At 40.6% G+C, this 21203-nt stretch overlaps 1 long non-coding RNA gene across 1 annotated transcript; it reads left to right on the top strand.

The window, feature by feature from the left end:
* The first annotated feature begins 13396 nt into the window (after positions 1-13396).
* Positions 13397-20591, top strand: LOC139325369 (uncharacterized). The gene is made up of 3 exons (XR_011601088.1): positions 13397-13462; positions 14497-14612; positions 20305-20591. It is a non-coding gene; the product is annotated as an uncharacterized lncRNA (long non-coding RNA).
* The last annotated feature ends 612 nt before the right edge of the window (positions 20592-21203 follow it).

The raw sequence follows: 21203 nt of genomic DNA on the forward strand, positions 1-21203 counted from the left end.
AGATACAAATTGGAGGATATTTGGCCTGGAATTACTTGCTCCCTGCTAGAAATAATGCTCTTCCATCCAAATTCCCAATTCTGTGCTGGCTTATCTTGTTTGTCAATGCTTCGGCTATTCTATGACCAGTAACTCTTCTCTCTTGATAAAATTGCTAATGGGAAAGCAATGAAAAAAAACTCCCGTCAGGCTAATCAAATTCTCCAAGCACACAAGCCTCATTAAAACAGAGTAAACAGCTTTGGGAGGAAAGTTCCTGACTCTGTCAAGTATAGCCTCTGTTCCTAAAGCCTGGAAGGAATTTGTGTAATAAGCTTAATAGCCTTTCCATAGGAAGAAAAGTCGTATGGCTGGTTTCTAATTGTCCCTCAGGAATCATCTCATTTAGAACTGTGTTTATGAAATAAATAAAAAAAAAAGACCATATTCCCTGGTTTTACAGCCCACTGATTGGAATTTTGCCATTGGGAATTAAGAGACTGATTTTTCCATTCTTGGGGTGGCATGTTGTGACTAAGACCATTAATGATGAAGCAGTTCATTTTATGTATAACCAACTGAAACGGGCAGGCCTCTCTTCTAATGCTACTTCTCATTTTGTTGCTAAGGAAAATCACACTATCACTCAAATTACATGTGTTCATTTAACCAGGGACTATAGTGGGAAGGATAAAACTAGCTATTTTGGACGTACTGAAAAACTTGACTAACATCAGATTAGCTGAGCAACTTCTTCCTCTTCTGCTTTTGAGAGTATCCTTCATTTCAACAGCAGTTTTGCTGTGGAATGTAAACCTCAACTCATTTCTAAGGAGAACTTAAATTAAAGCAGCTTTCTGAGGGACTGATTGTTGCAAGAATCTAGCTATGAACCATCTGGTAAGTGAAATACATGAATCTAACCAATCCTGGTTTATGCAGGGTGTGTGCATCAGGGATTGAGCAGATCACTGATCCATCTAAGTCAGTAGAGTTGGCTAATCCTTCACACCCACCAGGTAGAACAATTTTGGGGCAGTTCAAGGCTGCATCTCACATTAAAGCTACAGTAGATGAGCAATAATGAAAAATGTAGGGGGCCATGAAGTTTCATCTGGCTCCTTCCAGTGATATCACAGTATTACTTTAATAATAGCGAAAAGATAAAAACAATGACAACACAGCAACTACCATAAAACAAGGCAATAAAGCAACAGGAATACAACCATTTTCAACAGAGAGTTCATTTAAAAATAAAAGTGAAGAGTCCCAGTGGGCTGAGGTCAACTCCTGGAGAGTTCATGGACACATCCATGTGGCTTTCTTGGCAATTAAATGTCAGTCTAAAAGGCCACCAGCCTACTCGGGACACTTGTTTCCCTAAGAATGCAGAGCGGAACAGACATGTCTTCTGTTGATGCTTAAAACACCCAATCACATGAGGGCCAAGTCCATTTCTTGGAAGAGAGTTTAGATCTTGGCCAAGGCATGGATCAAAGAGCAGCTTGTAAACTCATTCAGATGAATGGACATTCAATATGGCTTCCTGAAGTCTTACTTGATCAAGAAAGGAGAAAGACCAAGAGGATTGGGAGACTCAAGATTTTATTCTCATCTCACCTCCACACACATTGTGTTTTTATTCTTCTTTATGCAAACCAAACATCTGCAGGGAAGTCACTGATTTGGTTATTACTATCCCCTCCTTTTAGAAAATAACATTGTTGGATTTTGAAAAGTAGAAATGAGGTTGGTTGGTAAAAAAAAAAGTTTTGTTTTTTTTTTTTTTTTTTTTTAAAAGTAGAACTGCCCTTGTTGCCTGTAAAACTCTTACAGATCCTAGTAATGGTATTATAACTGTATCTTGTGCTGAAACCTATCATCAGCCAGGAAAATATTTTCCCCAGAGGTGGCCTGTCTGCTGGATAAAAGGAGAGTCTTCATTCGGTTCTTCAGCATTTTCCATATGGAATTGGTTAGAAGAAGGAAGGATGGTCAGCCAACATTCAGAGTTTCCAATGTTTTTCCCAATAGAAGGTTGAGATCCACAATGCACAAAGATTACATTTTGCTTATTCAGTTGTCAAATGCAACATCTGCATTTAGAAGCCATATACTCTGTAAGATGAAGAGGCAAATTATGTTCAAATTAGTGTTCTTTCAGAGCTAGGATTTATGGCAATTATGAAGTAGCATAAGCCAAAATCTGAGTCAGAACCATTTTTTAAAAATCCTTCTGGGCTCTTACAGTTTTTTTCCCCTTAAGATTTCATCCCCACCCCACCCACAGTTCCTGGATAGAAATTAAAACCTTTAAAATATCATGAATGGCACCCAGACTGAGACGAAAGTTACTTTCAGGCATGACTGAACTGTGCTTTTTCACACATCATCTAAGTTCAGAATTATTGACCTGAATTTTCTAAAAAATTGATTTAGGTCATTGGATCCCCTCATTTGCAGTGGGGAAGTTCCTGGATCTGAAACCTCTGGGACTGTTTTGCAGAATTAACTATTCATCTTTTAGTAGGACCTAGTGAAATTAAGACCAAGAGTTCATGCCCGGCATACTTAGTTTGTCATATTAGATATGTGCCTTTACTCAGTGTCTTTTTGGTACCAAGGTGTGGGCATAACATGATCGTGTGATCACTGCTTATGGAAATGATGCTTGCTTGCATTGGACTGGCAAAGAGACAAAGGGGACAGTCAAGAAAACCATTGGTTTCATACAGTGGTAGGATTCAAAAACTTTTACTACCGGTTCTGTGGGCGTGGCTTGGTAGGCGTGGCATGGCTTGGTGGGTGTGGCAGGGGAAGGATACTGTAAAATCTCCATTCCCACCCCACTCCAGGGGAAGGTTACTGCAAAATCCCCATTTCCTCCCGATCAGCTGGGACTCGGGAGGCAGAGAGTAGATGGGGGCAGGGCCAGTCAGAGGTGGTATTTACCGGTTCTCTGAACTACTCAAAATTTCCGCTACCGGTTCTCCAGAACTGGTCAGAACCTGCTGAAACTCACCTCTGGTCTAGAGGCCTTGAAACCAAATGGTTCAAATTTTCTAAGGGGATTCAGAAACCTCACATGACATCATATGTGGCCCTTAGGACTTCCCATCCAGTGTATGGGTGGCTGCCAGAGGGGAAAAAACTTCTGTACCTGCTTTACATTAACTTGTCATGTGTTAACGAGACTGTTGTTTGACTCATTTAAAGAAGAGATTCTCCAAAACAGTTTGCCAGAGTGATACAGAAAGAAAGCTGAGTGGGAAGGGGTGATGAAGAGGATGGGGCAGACACTGTTCTCGCCTTTCAAGACCTTTGGAGTCAGGTTTATATGACAGCATGGAAAAACTACTACAGAGTAAGTCACTGACTTCTTCAGCTACAAGGACGTTCTACTCTTGTTTGTTTGTTTATTTATTTCATACTTCTTAACCATCCATCTCCCTCAGAAAAGGACCAGGGGTGGAATCCAGCAGGTTCTGACAGGTTCTGGAGAACCGGTAGTGGAAATTTTGAGCAGTTTGGAGAACCGGTAGCGGAAATTTTGAGTAGTTTGGAGAACTGGCAAATACTACCTCTGGCTGGCCCCAGAGTGGGGTGGGAATGGGGATTTTGCAGTATCCTTCCCCTGGAGTGGGGTGGTAAAGGAGATTTTGCAGTATCCTTCCCCTGCCACGCCCACCAAGCTACACCCACCAAGCCACACCACGCCCACCAAGCCACGTCCACAGAACTGGTAGTAAAAACATTTGGATTTCACCACTGAGAAGGACTCTGGGTGGTGTACAATTTAATCAATAAATACATTTTGCAACTCAAGATTGGACAAATGCCCAAGTAAATTATACACTGTGTCTTCATTGAACATAGATTCATGTTGATGTATTCCTCACTGTCACTGACTTTATTTATGGCATTCAAGAGTTTAATTTTCTTTATTTAACATAGAGTGCGTGAGTTTTTAAAAATTTTCATACCATAATTTATGATACCGTTTTGTTCTGTCTTGCCCTCTACCCTTTACCGTCAGCTCTGTATGGCAACTGTTTAAAATCTACAAATGAATTGGAGTGGTGCAGATGAATGCACTTTTAAAAAATTCACTGCAGCAATACAGGTAGTCTTCGACTTACAACAGTTCATTTAGTGACCGTTCAAAGTTATAACGGCACTGAAAAAAGTGACTTATGACTGTTTTTCACAGTTACGACCTTTGCAGCATTCCTATGATCATGCGATCAAACTTCAGGTGCTCGGCAACTGGTTCATATTTATGACCCTTGCTGAGTCCCAAGGTCATGTGATCCCCTTTTGCGACCTTCTGAAAAGCAAAATCAATGGGGAGGCCAGATTCAATTAACAACCGGGTTACTGACTTATCAACTGCAATGATTCACTTAACGACTGAGGCAAGACAGGTCATAAAATGGGGCAAAACTCACTTAACAAATGTCTCACTGAACAACATAAACTTTGGGCTCAATTGCGATCGTAAGTCGAGGACTACCTGTAGTGCTTCATACAGAGACAAGAAGACGCAGATGATTAATAAGCATGTTTAAAACGGTTTCCCCTAACCTAGGGGGCACTTTCTAGTTGTGAGGACTTCCAAAATTCTGGATGTCTATGCTGGCAGGCTGATTGTGGAACTTGAAATCCATATATTTGGCCATCACCTAGTTTGAGGAAGGCTGGTTTAATATTTAGTGTTTAGGGTGATCAAATCTACATTAGAGAAGTCTGGACCAGTGGTGGGTTGCTCGCGGTTCTATCCGGTTGTTTAGAACCAGTAGTAAGAGTGATGGGAGGCTCCGCCCACCCGCCCAGATGTCATAATTGATGATCTGTGCATGCGTAGAAGCTTCTGCGCATGCACAGAAGCACGTGTGCATGCGTGCTCCCGTTATGAACCTGTAGTAAAGAACCCACCCCTGCTCTGGACATTTACCAGGTGTCAGCAAAGAAATACAGAGAATTCTAACTCTTTCTTGCCACCTACCAGATTTTACCTAATATTCCTTATAGCTTTGTAAATTTTGAAGTAGTATTTTCATGATTTTATTGAATAAAGGCAGCAGATTAGCCTGGAAGTATCTTCATCTCATAAAGCTTGCTGCTTTTGAACAGGAAAGGATTTCCAAGGCATTTTTTTAAAAAGGTCGCATGCCTCAGGGATTTGTTTTCCAGACTTTCAAAAGTCAGAAAATATCATGTGGGAGTTTCTCTTTAAAACCTAGACCTTATTAAAATAAACATTTTAATATGAAAGGGGGAGAAACATGGAAGATCATCTTTTACACATCTTACAAATAACCATGAAGCCATTTTTTTCCAGAAGATTATCCTATACGCATAATAACGCAAACTTTTTCCAATCTTATTATTTTTATTATTTATTTTATTCAATTTGTATACTTATGTTCCTCAGGTGTAGGTTAGAACAGCAGATCCCAGAATTCTTAATCACTGGCTGGACAATTCTGGGAGATTTGTGCTTCTGACAAATCTGGAAAGTTAGAGAAGGTTATTTCAGAGCAAGAACTGATTTTTTTTTTTTTGCTTGGTTGTGTAATTGAACATAAAAGTGATGAGTTTCAACCAAATAGTTAATGCGAACATATATTTCTTGAAGCACTGGCCTATATAAGTTTCTTGTTCAACAGATCTGTGATTGTACTAATATCCGTTAAAATACAGGTAGCCCTTGACTTACGACCCCAATTGAGCCCATAGTTTCTGTTGCTAAGTGAGACATTTGTTAAGTGAATTTCAAGACCTTTTTTGCCACAGTTAAGTAAATCACTGCAATTGTCAAACTAGTAAAACAGTTGTTAAGTGAATCTGGCTTCCCCATTGACTTTGCTTCTCAGAAAGTTGGAAAAGATGATCACATGACCCTGGGACACTGCAACCGTCGTAACTATGAGTCAGTTGCCAAGCATCTGAATTTTGATCATGCGACCATGGGGATGCCACAATGGTTGTAAGTGTGGAAAATAATCATAAGTCACTTTTTTCAGTGCTGTTGTGACTTTGGTCACTAAACAAACTGTTGTATGTCAAGGACTACCTGTAATGTATCAGGGCAAGTTCCTTTTTCATAGTTGTTGCTTAGGGCAAATTCCGGACTTAAAGGAATTTCAATTTTGGCTGAATGAATTTTTGGAGTTTGTAAATTACTGCCTACCTGGTTATATAAATAAAATAAGGCCTATTTAGGTGGTTATGGGATCATTGCTTTTGTAAGCTGTGTTACTGACTGGATAATTAAACTTCTAATGTAAGGCAGTGGTGGTATTCAGCCGGTTCTATCTGGTTCAGGTGAACTGGAAGTGGCGGCTGTGGGAGGCTCCGCCCACGCACCCAGACGTCATCACGTCCCATTTTTGACGCTCTGCACATGCGTGGAAGGCTCTGCAGGCTCACATTTGCAAACTGGTAGCGAAGGTAAGTGAATACCACCCCTGATGTAAGGACTTGAAAGTATGAATGACAGTTGTCATGACAGTACTCCACCCCTTTGCCTAAGAGTCTGCATGTGTGAATATATCTTGGTTCTTTTTCTCTTTTTTTTTTAAAAAAATAATTTTTATTAAACAGTTTTTTTTTAAAAAAAACAGATATTTACATCTTCTTTTCAACAACTTTGCATCAGTAATCCATATTTATACATTTTCTCTTTCTTATCTTAATATATCTTTTATACATATATTTCTAGTATATCATATATATACCGTTATAATATATTCTCTTAATCTAAATATATTTATTTATTTATTTATTTATTATTTATTTATTTATTTATTTATACAATAAATAAATAAATATACTGTTATAATATATTCTCTTAATCTAAATATTTTATTTACATTTAACATAAACAGGTACCTAATTTCCTTTCCACAATTTTTATATCTTCCCATTTGTTTCCATATTCCTCCAACTAATTTAACCATTTGTCCCCCCCTTTTTCCCCCTTTTCTCCTCCATTTATACCATTTCTCCCAGACTACGTAATATTCTGTTTCCTCTTTTTTTTGTACCTCCTTTGTGAGTTTATCTATTTCCGCACACTCCATAATTAGCAAAATTGTCTTCTGATGGTAGACATATCTTGGTTCTTTCTCATTCCTAAGACTTCTTTCTGGTATACCTACCCCAAGAGTGAGGAGAATGAATTACTGCATCTGTTGAGGCAATCCACCCTTGTTGCAAATCAATCCATACCTTTTTCAAGATAACCAATTCTTTTTCCTCATCATTGGTCTCATTTCCTTGAGTATACACTTATCCTGAAACTGTATAAAGAGTACAGTATGTGGGCTTGTAATTTCTTGCATGAATACAAGAGACGATTGTTTGAAAAATCTGTCCTTCATGGTATCATAGGTACAAAACAGCTATGCTTGTTTGAAGCTAGCTGGAAAAAAAAATAATTACACTAATTTTCTTATGAGGCAAAAAAAAAAAAAAAAGGAAACCACCACTAAACTATTCAAAAGGAGGCCAGCCCCACAAGCTGGGTGATTTTCATTCTGTATAAAATGACAGTTGGAAACAATACCAGAAACAGAGAATAATGCTATTTAAATGCAGAGGTGGGGGGGGAGGGGGCGGAGAGAGTGGGAGGAAAATAAATAAATAAATTTAACAAGGCTTCTTCTGCAAATATCGAATATCTCCACACAATGACTGCAATACAGAAATACTAATAAAACATGTACTGTATATTTTAAGGACCAGAGTGAAGCTGCATCAGCTGTGGCTACAAATTTGATTTGCAAAACAGGAACCACAATAAAGCTCATTTACTCCTATCAGATGTGATGATTAATATGGCATTAATGTGGTATGCTCAGACTCCTTCCCCCCCCCTTGCTTTTTGTTTCTGGCTGTTCTTTTAACTGATCAGGCGCCAAAGCTTGTGGCTATATAATTACATTAGTTGGGAAATTAATGCAGGAAATAGCTTGCTCATTCAACTGTTTTTTTAAAAAATAAATCTTCGAATGCACTTTTAAATTGTGTTCACCTTCTTAGTTTAACCTGATGCCAAAATCCTGAGCTAACTATGCATCTTCTGTGTCCTGATCTGCAGCTACTCTTCTTTTTCAGCCATTGTCATGCAGATATTTCAAATCAAGGTATAGTTTTGAATTGTTGGGGAAAATATTCTCTGTCTCCAAAAGCAAGGGAATTAATTTCACTTGCTCTGCCAGCGAAAACGGGCTCCTGAGCTCCGTTTTCAGCTGCGATGGCTTCCTGCAACCCTCTGCCAGCGAAAATGGCGCTCCCTTTTTGCTGGCAGAGGCACCATGGACCGCTGTTTCCAGGTCAGCCCCATGGGCCAGATCTAAGCATACCGTAGGCCGGATCTGGCCTGCAGGCCTTGAAGTTTTTTTTTTTTAATTATTATTTTATTAGTTTTAAAAGTAAAACAATGGACATTGCTCAACGTCTCTGGTTTCTAACATTTACGTCAAAATCAAGTTAATAAGTAATCTATTCCTTGTTCTATATACAAATTTACATATCTCCTACTTCATTATATATCAAGTATACAGTATTTTACTTCCTAACCAACTATGCATTTATTTAATAAACCAATATTACATTCACAAGTTCAATATACACTGATATATTAAAATACATTGATATATACATTTCCAGACATTCGTTATCCCTTGTTTTTGGCATTCTTCCTCTTATCTAACTAATTATAAAATTTATTCCAGACTTCATAGTATGTTGATTCACTTTTGTCTTTGAGTTCTAAAGTAAGTCTGTCCATCTCTGCACAGCTGTAAATTTTGTGCATTACTTCTTCTTCTGAGGGAATTTTTTACACTTCCATTTTTGAGCAAATGCTAGTCTTGCCGCAGTAAGTATATGCAATATTAAATAGGTTACATTTTTGTCATATTTGCCATCTGTCATGCCCAGTAAGAAAAATTCCTGCTGAACTTCTATTTTAAACATTAACATCTCTTCTAACCATCTCCTTATTTGCTGCCAGAAACTTTTGGCTTTTGAGCACTCCCACCACATATGGTAATATAACCCTAGTTCCACTTCATATTTCCAACAAATTGGGGAGTATTTTCTACTAATTCTTGCCAATCTTGTGGGTGGAAAGTGCCACCTGTAAAACATTTTATACAGGTTTTCTTTATAAGAAGCCGCCAGTGTGATTTTGATATTTTTTCCCCACAGATGTTGCCAATTGTCCAAATCGATACTGTACCCAAAACATCTACTCCAAGTTATCATCGTCTCCTTAACTTGTTCTTTGAGCATATCTTCTTCTAATAAATAGTGGTACAGTTTTTTTTATGGCCTTTCCCTCTGTGCTTAGTAAAATTTTATCCAGTTCTGATTATTCTAATTTTATATCCTGCTCTTTTTTATCCTTCATAAATTCAGATTGTATTTGTAGGTATATACACCATTCTAATTCAGTTCCTTCTTCCTTTAACTTCTTCCTTGATTTTAATTCCTCTTTCATGTTTAATAATTCTTTATATGTAATAGGCCCTCACAGCCTTGAGTTTGACATCCCTGTCTTACACCATCTTTGGATAAAAATGCCTTGCTTGTCATTTATGCTTTCCTCTCTGGTCTATAGCCAAGCTCAGCTAACTTTTGATTTATCTGATCAGAAGTGGAAGTAATGTTTTTCATGTACTTCTGATCACAAGGATGCTAATTGTACAATATCTGGTGCTTCAGCAAAGATGAAGTTGATGAAGCAGGACCTGGAGTCACTGTTAGTTGGCCCTTCCCCCTCTTCAGCTGCAAGTAATGGTGGATTCTGAGGAAGAGGATACCACCTCTGACTTCTTATAGGACATTTACTAACTAGACAATAACATTATTTCAAGCAAGTTGAATATCTTTGAAGTCATGTTTATTCTCCCATCTCAGATCTTCACGTGAGCTATATTTGACAGTAAGTTTACTTCTTTCAGCATCTGTATGAAAGAATATCACTTCATCATGTCTCTGAAGTTTTCTGTCCCATCCCAATGGTATGCTTCCTATTGACAGGAGCATTGACCAGATGTGTTGGGGACTATTGGTGCTCTTGCTTCAGCTACTATAGGTAGTCCTCAATTTACAACCAAAATTGAGCCCAAAATTTCTCTTGCTAAGCAAGATAGTTGTTAAGTAAATTTTGCCTATTTTATGACCTTTCTGGCCACAGTTGTTAAGTGAATCACTGCAATTGTTAAGTTAGTAACACAGTTTTTAAGTGAATCTGGCTTCCCCACTCACTTTGCTTGTCAGACGTTCACAGAAGGTGATCACATGACCTTGGGACACTGCAACTGTCATAAATATGAGTCAGTTGCCAAGCGTCTGAATTTTGATCACAAGACCATGAGGCTGCTGCAACAGTAGCAAATGTGAAAAATGTTCATAAGTCACATTTTCAGTGCCATTGTAACTTTGAATGGTCACTAAATGAACTATTGTAAGTCGAGGACTAACTGTATTGCCCCCATGATACCCTCTGGCACACTGGGGGGGATCTAGAAGGAAGAATACGAATGTTTGGAGTCATTTTTCACACTCCCCTTTATTAATCTAAAGGTGTCTGAAAGGGCAGAGTTCATATGTCTTCTAATTGTCCTGCCCTTCCTTCTCAGATCCCCTAGGAAGGCAGAGTAACTGAGAAGTAGCTCTACTGCCAAATGATTGCACACCCTGACTGTCAGCTCCTATTCATTGCATGCTTCACTTACTATCATCTACCATCAGCTCCAGCATTCTAACTCCAGGCAGTAGGTGCTATAGGCAATCCATCAGAGGTGGGTTTCAGCAAGTTCTGACCAGTTCTGGAGAACCGGTAGCAGAAATTTTGAGTAGTTCGGAGAACTGGTAAATACCACCTCTGCCTCCCGAGTCCCAGCTGATCAGGAGGGAATGGGGATTTTGCAGTAACCTTCCCCTGGAGTGGGGAGGGGATGGGGATTTTACAGTATCCTTTCCCTGCCACGCCCACCAAGCCACGCCCACAAGCCACACCACGCCCACCAAGCCACGCCCACAGAACCGGTAGTAAAAAAATTTGAAACCCACCACTGCAATCCATGTAGTGGATAGGAGTGGGAGAAAATGAGGGCTCATTTTTTCTGCCTTGGTGGAGGGGAAAATGCAGACATCAATCATCAATGTTAGGATTTGGAGAAGTCCACCTATATGGAGCTCCCCGCACTTGGTGTCCCATGCGTGCTCACCATAACGTCATGTGCAAAATGATGACATTGTGTAGATGATGCCTCTGTTCCTCTTACCTCCTCCTAGATATTTACAGGTATCCAGGTTAGGAAGAATTATGCTGAACCCTACATCTTGATTAATGTGAATATACTTACTTGTAACTACTAGTTTTTTCCCCCTGAATAACATGGCTGGCAAGCATCTGACTGCAGTCTACGTAGAGTAAACCTGGAATGTGGGCTGAGACCATTTCTATCAGGGATTGCCCGAGAAGGTAGCAATAAACAAACCTGAAACAAATCGTGTTTACCTTTCTGATTAGTTCTAGGTAAGCATAATCTGCGCCCTGACAACTTGCTTAATGCTAAACAAACTACGGACTAGTGATTTAATGATTGTGCGGGTTGGCTGAGAGAGCCGTAGCTTGACTTGAGATCAACAACGGTGCTTCATCATAAGATCATCTCTGATAATTTCCCTAAAAAGGACCTAAGAAAAGTATTGTACCATGAATAGGCGTTTTGAAATCCTCCGAACCAAGTTTTGACCTTTCTTTTTTCCAAAGGATGCGATTATATGCATAATCTCAGAATTATTTGCTGAAGCATATTTTTCTATCCTTCTAAGACAGTCTCTGTGGGAACACTGAAAATAGATGCAGACACTCTTTCAAGTTTGGCTGGTATAATGACGTATATAGTTTGAGTGCTTACAAAGCAAATAAACATCACCAGTATTTATTATATTTCAGAGGGTGTCTCAACCCACGCCCCCAGCAACTGTCTGCTCCCTTCTTCTCAAACTTTTTCTTCCAGTTTAATTGCTTTTCAGGACATTCAAGCCAATGCCATTCACCTGAATAGAACCAGACTGGAGCACCCACCATCCTTTCTCCAGTTGCAAGCATACAATAAACATAAGGTCTGCAGAGCTTAAGCCATAAATCCCGCCATAGACAATCAAGCCTCATACCAATGAAAAAGGGGGACTAGTGGCTAACCTCCTACCAGAATAATATGGCTTTGTAAGCCTTCCAGCCCAGTTGTTCTTCTATAATGAAAAACAATAGTTTGGTCAAAGAACAAACAACAACTTTTTTTTTTGAAAGCCTGGAAGCCTCATATGGACTTTTTGCTGAAAGAAGAAGAAGAAAAAAAAAAATTCATGGATTGGAAAACTGAGAAAGATGATGCCCAAGTGAAGGTATGAAGAGAGGGAAGAGAGACAATAAAAATGTAATTATCTGAAAAGAAGGTTGGAAGTCATGTTTCTTAACTTTGGTTTTCTTTCCCTTTTTCTTTTCTCACATTTTTCTGTTATTTTTCCTTTTGTTTTGTTATTATATGACATTTTCAATAAATATATCATATTTTTTTTTTAAAAAAGAGAAACAGGAGAAATGCTTTACCCTTCTTCATTTTTAAATTGCTGCTTTAAATTTCCATTATATTCAGGCTAGAAATAGAAAAGATCCTGCAGGAGAATCATACCTATGATTTATAGGCAAGTAGACTGGTTATCCCTAGCGCCACGTAATGGGGTGAGCTCCTGTTACTTGTCCCAGCTTCTGCCTACCTAGCAGTTCGAAAGCACATAAAAAATGCAAGTAGAAAAATAGGGACCACTTTGGTGGGAAGGTAACAGCGCTTCATGCACCTTTGGCATTTAGTCATGTTGGCCACAAGACCACAGAGATGTCTTCGGATAGGGCTGGCTCTTGGTCTTAGAAATGGAGGTGAGTACTGCCCCCTAGAGCCAGAAACGACTAGCATGCATGTGCGGGGGAACCTTTACCTTTACCTTATGTTATTTGGGATTAACAAAAGGGAGTGTCCTGAGTATAAGGGAGGTGAGAATTTCAGAAGAGGGATATTAAGGAAGGAGGTGGAAGATTTTTAAGAGGATTCATTTTCATGTTACTTTTTATTTGGGTCTAGTGAGGGAAGGCAGAATACCCTGGCCTCGTTCTTTGGCTAAATGTCTGCTCAAACAAGAACTTCAGGAAGAGAAGATCCGATGAGCTTGAAATGCATATTAATGACAGGACTTCCTGCTCAGCAATTTTTGCGCACCTTTTCTTTCTTTCTTTCTTTCTTTTTTTTAACTGTACCCGTCACTCTTTGTGAGGCTTGTCTTTTTAGATTGTGAAAGGGTTTGTTTCTTTTATTTTCTTCTTTTTTTCTTTCAGGAATGAGAGGCACTTTGGAAAACAATAATGATTTGATAAGCAAGGTGAAAATGCCACAATGCACAAGTAAGTAAGTAAATAAGTCAGACAGACTCTGGAATAGCCTAATGGTGAATGATGACATTCCAAAAGAATGAAGACTGACAAGTCTTAATGGGGACAAAAGCTTCAGTATGCCAACTGAAGTGCGGTAGCAGCTTGAATTAAGGACTGTGTTGGGATATATAGCTGTAGTTATCTAGCAACGTAGCATCTTTTTCAGTGCTGGTTTTCTCCACTCCCCCAGGACTCCTGATGACACAAGAGGGATAGAATCAAGATCAAGTGAAGTGTTAATATCATGCTATAATGCCTTAGTAATGCCACACCTGGAATACTGCATCCAATTTTGGTCACCACAATGTAAAAAAGATGTTGAGATTCAAGAAAGAGTACAGAGAAGAGGAACAAAGATGATTAAGGGACTGGAGGCTAAAACGTATAAAGAAAGGTTGCAGGAATTAGGTATATCTAGTTTAATGAATCATATCTATCACACTAGGTATGATAGTAGTGTTCCAATATATGAGGGGCTGCCACAAGGAAAAGGGGGTCCACGTATTCTCCAAAGCACCTGAGCGCAGGACAAGAAGCAATGGATGGAAACTAATCAAGGAGAGAAGCAACCTTAAACTAAGAAAGAATTTCTTGAGTTGGAACAATTAATCAGTGGAACTATTTGCCTCATCCAGGCTGAGCTTTTACAAATGGGTATCTTAAATTCTCTCTCCCACTCCTTTTCCTTCTCCCTCACATTTTAAAGTACCTTAAGGTAGTTTCTGGCTTTGCGGACTGGTGGGAGGGGGGAAAGGGAGAGGAAATGGTTATGCATGAGTGGCAGGCATGCATGCTTGCCCACTGCTTGTGCAAGTAGAGCTGCATGCATGCATGCGCTCACCCACTGCTTCTGCGGCCCGGTCCCAAATGGCCGATGGCCCGTTTATTAAGGATATCACATAAAGTAAAAGACAAATCTAAAGAAAAAGATCAAAAAGAAAGAGGAAAAATGAAAGAAAATTAAAGTTAGGAAATATAGTGACTTCCCATCTTCTTTTCAATAGGTATTGACAAATTCATCATCTCCCCTTGAGCATCAGGACTGTCTGGGAAATTCTGGAAATTTTTGCTGGCTGAGGAACTCTGGGAGTTGAAGTCCACAAGTCTTAAAGTTGCCAAGGTTGGAGACCCCTGTCTTAGAGGACTGTGTTTTTTTTAATACAAGCACTCCCTATAGTCAGCTTAAAAATGCCATATATCTAAAAAAAAGTGAAATGCGAAGGATTTGGGGGTAACACACAAAGATTGCCTTCCTGCTTGATTATATAGAAGCAGTACAAGCTAAACCATGCTTATCTAGTAGATCTCAGCCTTGTCTCAGTTCATCCCTGAAGTTCATCCCTGTGAAGTCTGGCTATTAAAGATGTTATTTTATAACTAAATTGAAAAGTCTTTGAGGTTTCACAGTAGCATTCCCTCCATTAGTGCAAAAGTAAAGGCCTTTTTTTTTTTTTTAACACAAGTTCATTTTCAGGTTTATGAACAAGAAAACATTGAAATCAAGTTTTAGTAGGTAAGCTGCATATGTGAGTAACGTGAACGAGAAATGGAGAAATCCATCACTTTGCTGACATTTACATTTGGTGGGTTTGAAAAAAAGAAAAACCACCAAGTTTTTTTTTTCTGTCCTGTTTCTGAAGCAATTTTCAGGAAAACTCATGTATGCTTCCCAGCATGGAGAAAACAACTTTGCCTTGCCAAACCTCTTTTAAAGACAAGGAGCCTCTCTGGCAAAAAGAAGCCGCAGCCTTAATTCATTATTTCAACAAAAATGGGCTTGATGCCGAATGTTCGACACCAGGATTTTAACTGAATCTGTGCTGCTGTGTTTGGTGGTTGTTGTTGTCCTTGTTCTGGATTTATCTTTTATTGTTTCCCAGTTTTAAAACCTTTAAAATCATTTTAGGATTTTAGAAAGCAATATTATGCTTTTAAGATTCCGTTTAGATCTTATAAATCACGCAAAAAAGCTAACTCTGAGAGAAACTTAGACTTGAGTTAAGCCCATTTTTTATGAAACTTTTATTTATATTTCCCATTTCTTCTTCATACATTGCTATCTTATTATTAACTAGCTGTACCCGGCCACGCGTTGCTGTGGCCCAGTCTGGTGCTTCCGCTAGGCTAAAAGAGCGAGGCTGAAGTTCCAAACTCTCCATGAACATTTGGTGGGCATGGCCAACTTGATGTCACTCACTTTCATCAGTCACATGACAGCCCCCGAGCCACGCCTACTCAGCTGGTGATTAGGGCAGAGAACCGGTTGCTAAAAAACAATGGGAACCACAAAATCCTCCCTGTCTCCCCCTCTCTTTGTATCTCTCTATGTCTCTCTCTCTCCCCCTCTCTCTGTATCTCTCTGTCTCTCTCTCTCCCCCCTCTCTCTGTCTCTGTCTCTCTCTCTCTCTCTCCCCCTCTGTATCTATGTCTCTCTCTCTCCCCCCCTCTGTATCTCTCTATGTGTCTCTCTCTCTCCCCCTCTCTCTGTATCTCTATCTCTCTCTCCCCCCCTCTGTATCTCTCTCTGTCTCTCTCTCTCCCACCCTCTCTCTCTGCATCTCTGTATGTGTCTCTTCCCCCCCCCCCCGTCGCTCTGTATTTCTCTATGGCTCTCTCTCCCTCTCTCTCTGTTTATCTCTGTCTCTGGCCTGGCCTCTTCTGCATCCCCCGCCATCTCCCTTACCTTTTCAGGCCAGGCCTTCGCAACTCTCTGCACCACAGCAGAAACTCAGGGGGGCCCTCCGTCCTCCCTACACAGATGTTCTCTGGGGCCTTGACGGGGAGACACATAGCAGGGAAGGGAAGGGAAGGGAGGGAGGGAGGGGGTGTGGTGGGGGTTCGAGGCTTCTTTGGGGCTTCCCGCCCAAAGGAAGAAAGCGGCAAAGCCAGGAGCCACACACACCCCACTGGACCCCTGTTGTGCAGTTCTCCTCCCCCGCCTGCCAAGGGCAGGGGAATGATTAAATCCCCCGCTCTTCCAGGTGAAACGAAGGAGGGCCGGCCATCCTCCCTCCTGGCCGTTTCTGCCCCCTGAAGCCTCCCAGGAGCCCCTTTTCTGCCAGAGGCTGAAATTTTTGTGTAGGCTCCGTGAACTGCCAGAGCACCCACCTGGGAATCAAAGGCGGCGCTGGTCAAAGGCGACCCCGAGGCTCCAGTTGCCTCCATCTCCCGCTCACCGACCAGATTCGCATAGCTCCGGTTAGCCGCTGGTCTTTCTGACCTCGGGCCCGTGGTAGCGCTGGGCCAGGCATGATTCGGGCCAGGCGAGGGATGGAGGGTTCCCACTTGGCGGACCCAGGCAGCCTCGTTGCCAGGTGTTCTTTGGAGGGATGGGCAGCAACGGCAGGTGAGGCTAGTTCGCAGGGCGGCCGGGGGACGGGGCGGTAAGAGCGAGGCTTGGGCGGGCCCCGCCCAGCCCTAGAAGCTCCAGCTGCGAGGGCTTCCTGGCAGGGAGCCGGCTGCCTACCTGCCGAGCCTGGTGGCAGGATATGGCTCTCAGGCGTCTCTGCCTTCCAAATGTGCAGTTTCTTGGAAGCAATATGGAGAGTCTAAATATAAGGAGCAGAAATCTGTTGAGCATAATCAGGGCTGGGAGGCTGCCATGTTGGTTTTACATCCAGCAGATAGCGCTGTTTTTCAACGTTTTTCAATGTTTGTCAATGTCTTTCAATGTTTTCCAATGTTTTTCAAGTTTTTACCTGTCACAGGTGTGACATGTATATAATATAAGTATATAAAAACACGCCTATAGTCGAATGCAACGTTGTGTCAAAATTTGAAAGCAATCAGTGAAGAACTTTCAGAGATGTGCGGTTATGTACAAACGGACATTTACATTTTTATTTATATAGATTACTGATGAAAAGGCTGGCCATATGTGAGACTACAAAACAGTCTTCTCCTTTGGACGCTGAATTTCATCTCCCAGAAAATATTTATGTAGGACCAAATGCTAATTGTTAACTTTGGCTCCAAAATTCCTGCTCATCAATGAATCCCAGTGGGCTTAAGATTTCCATGGGGGAAAAATAGTGGTGGTTGGGAAATAAGCATCTTGAGACTTTGTAGGGAACTGGATACCAAGATAAGCAGCCTTCATGGAAGGCTGCTTATTATCTGAGAGTATGAGGTGACTTCTAGATGGCAGGGTGCAAAGTGCACATTCATTTGTGAGAGACATCTTTTTTTCATGCATTTGGAGTTATCATAACAGCCATTGGCTGCATTGTCATCAAACTCTAGGGATGAGTTACACATTGTCTGAGCCATCTATTGGCCTAGAAAATCTTAAACCCCTCCCCACAAACATGTCATTTTGAAAAAGTGGACATTCAACATCCGTCTGTTCACAACGATAGTAGCAGGCTTCCTGAGAGATGGATCACAATTTGTGCAAATAAAACTCAAATCCAGAGGCCTTGGAAATCAAAGGGTGGTTGGGAGAGGACTTTCAGCCAATAACCCACATCTATTTAAAACAAAAAACAAATAACCAATGCAGAATAATATGTTAAATCAGCAGCTAAAATATGTGGTATAAAAACATTATTGCTTTATTTAGTCAGAGAATTCTGTAAAACAGATCCCTGGGTAAATGTTCATTTAAATAAATTTCTGATCTCAATTTTCACATTGCAGGGTGAAGTTAAGGCTAGGAAGTAACTGTGTATAAATTGCCATGCCTTCTCCCGCCCCCCCCCTCCCGCCCCCCCCTCACACACACACACACACACACACACACACAGACACACAGATGGGCTTCATTTTCCTTCCATGCAAAAGGTATTGATTTAACAGTAGGATCCATAGCGGAATCACTGTTGCTAATTTACAAAATCTCTATCTTTTTAGAGATTATTTCAGTTGTAATTATTGTAGTCATTGGTGATCTCAGATAAAAAAAGAGAATGTCCATCTGCATAAACACTTCTGAAGTATGACAGCACACTTTAAAACCTAACCTAAACCTGCTTTGGCAACTCCAGAAGGGTTATTGGAAATGTAGTGGAAGACTGAAATATTCAAAGGGAGGACTGTGGGAGACGATGTGGGGGATATGTAGAATTGAAATTGAGGATGGAGGGTGGGGAGACATAATCTTTTTAAGGGGTAGATGGCTTGTGTTTAATTTTTAAAACAGCAATCCCATATTGCCTAATGCTGGACCCCACAAATATGAAAACAAGAATGCTCTTTATACAGACTTTCAGCAGATCTCACTGCTGTTAAGTTACACATTATGGTGGCCATATGGAAGCCACCACAATTTTGTGGTGCTCTCTGTAAGCCTGGAAGTCCCTTGAATCAGAGTGGCACCATATGTCCCTACCTCCCAACCCCAGGATTGCTTGACCTCAGCCACCACTGAGGGGGATGATATATGTGGTAGGTAAACATTCTAATCTGGCTCCCACATGGGAGTGCTGTCAAGCAGTAGTGCTTTAACTTGGCCTAAACTTTAGGCCAAGACTGGGTTAGACCCCTCTCAGTGCAAAATAATGCTACAAAATAAAGCATTGTTGTAAGATTTCTCTCCGGCAATGTCAGTTAACCAACCCCTCAGTGGTAAGATTCAAAATTTTTTACTACTGGTTCTGTGGGCGTGGCTTGGTGAGTGTGGCATGGCTTGGTGGGCGTGGCAGGGAAAGGATACTGTAAAATCTCCATTCCCACCCCACTCCAGGAGAAGGTTACTGCAAAATCCCTATTTCCTCCCAATCAGCTGAGTCTCAGAGGTAGAGAATAGATGGGGAGGCAGAGAATAGATGGGGGCGGGGCCAGTCAGAGGTGGTATTTACCGGTTCTCTGAACTACTCAAAAATTCCACTACCGGTTCTCCAGAACTGGTCAGAACCTGCTGAATACCACCTCTGCACCCACCCACCCCCAGTCATTCTTTGAGCCATTCTCTGTGCAATGCTATCTAGTATACAGGCAGTCAACATCCTGTTGACTACATGTTGATGTATCTCTGATTTCATTGAAATCTGTATTCAGGAAATAGGCTACCTCTTTTCCTCTAAAATAATCTAATTCAGAAGACCATACCTGCCTATTCAGAAAGCCCAGCTCAGGTACCTCCTTACTTGGGAATTAATCCTCAGCGGAGCTTAAAGTCTTGCAAGGAAAAGAAACATTGCAAAGAACTGTCAATAAAGATTCTCAGTCATCCGGGTAGATGTTCGTCAATATATTGCCATGCCTTTTGGGGAAGAAACCCTGAGGTTGGTGTGGGAATACTTCTAAGAATTTTAAGAGTTGGACCATTCCAATGACTCTCTGCCTACTCAGATTCCCTAATCAACTTGTTCAGACTGAAGAAGCTACTTGGGTAATCAGCGAAAGGTCTCTCAAACAGGGGTGAAATCCAGCAAGTTCTGACAGGTTCTGGAGAACCGGTAGTGGAAATTTTGAACAGTTCGGAGAATTGGCAAATACCAGCTCTGGCTGGCCCCAGAGTGGGTTGGAAATGGAGATTTTGCAATATCCTTCCCCTAGAGTGGGGTGGGAATGGAGATTTTGCAGTATCCTTCCCCTGCCATGCCTACCAAGCCACGCCCACAGAACCGTTAGTAAAAAAAATTACTACAACAAAATAAATCCAATCGCCATGACTCAACTTCCAGACATTGCAACGAAACTCTGAGAGATAACTTCAAGTTGTTTTAAGAACATCTTGATGAAGTGTTCGTCCCAACTGCAAATATCTTTAAATGCCAAACTGGAAAGTTTACTACTTTAAAACAACTGGTTAGTCTAATAAAATCTACTGCCTCTTACCTCTCCCTCACCTTTTCTCTTTTTCTCTCTAGGTTCATGTCCTTTCTCCGCTACTCATTTCTGAAAAATGTCACTAGTGGAAGATAAAAAAAATAATAATGGAAACTGTGGGAGGGCAAGGAAAGGACCAGAGGCAACGGCACTCTTCAGTAGTCAAACTGAATGGCTGAACTACTGGAAGATTATTTGAAATTACCCATTTAGGCAATTATGTTCCTGTCTGCCAAGACTTATGCTGGAGTGGTAGGCCTTTCAAGTCCTTTTTCTTGTCCTATTATGACAATTTAGAAAGGAGCTAAATTTTCCATTCCGTTTCACTAGGCAGGACTAAGGTAAGACTATTTTGATTAAGTGTCTGAGCAGACTTTTTTGAACTCTATTAAATCAGAGAACAACAGTCACTGCGAATATGTGATGGCTCAGGGTCTCTCCATGGTTTTTATGCCTTTTCTTTCCTAACAGAATTCAGAAATGTGCAGCCCTACTCTAGAATACACCTTTCTCAGGATATATTTCTTAAGTGCGTGTGGGCATTGTAGAATAAAAAAAGATTTCTTCTTTGGTGTGCTCATTTAAAAAACAACAATGCCATCCTAATTTATTTTTATTTTTATAATATGCAGAAAGAAAGAATCCAGGCAAAAAGGATACCCCTGTCTATTCTATATCTATATTCATGTTACGCTGGACAATTACATTATTAGCATTCAAGACCAGTAAGAAGAAGAAAAAGAAAGAAATTAACATTTTGCCCAGTGTAAGCAATCTGCATTTTTAAATAGTCCCCCACGTAGAATTCCTATTCAGTCTGATAATGAAAGACAAGTGAACTTTTCAGACAAGATAGAAAGTGGATGTAATTCTAATTCTGTAGCATCTGTCTCTTTGCAATCAGAATATCCAATTTTTTTATCTTTCTATTAGTTTCCAG

Source organism: Pituophis catenifer, unplaced genomic scaffold (assembly GCF_029215685.1).
Source record: "Pituophis catenifer annectens isolate HBS135680 unplaced genomic scaffold, rPitCat1.0.hap2 SCAF_1, whole genome shotgun sequence".
Classification (NCBI taxonomy): Eukaryota; Metazoa; Chordata; class Lepidosauria; order Squamata; family Colubridae; genus Pituophis; species Pituophis catenifer.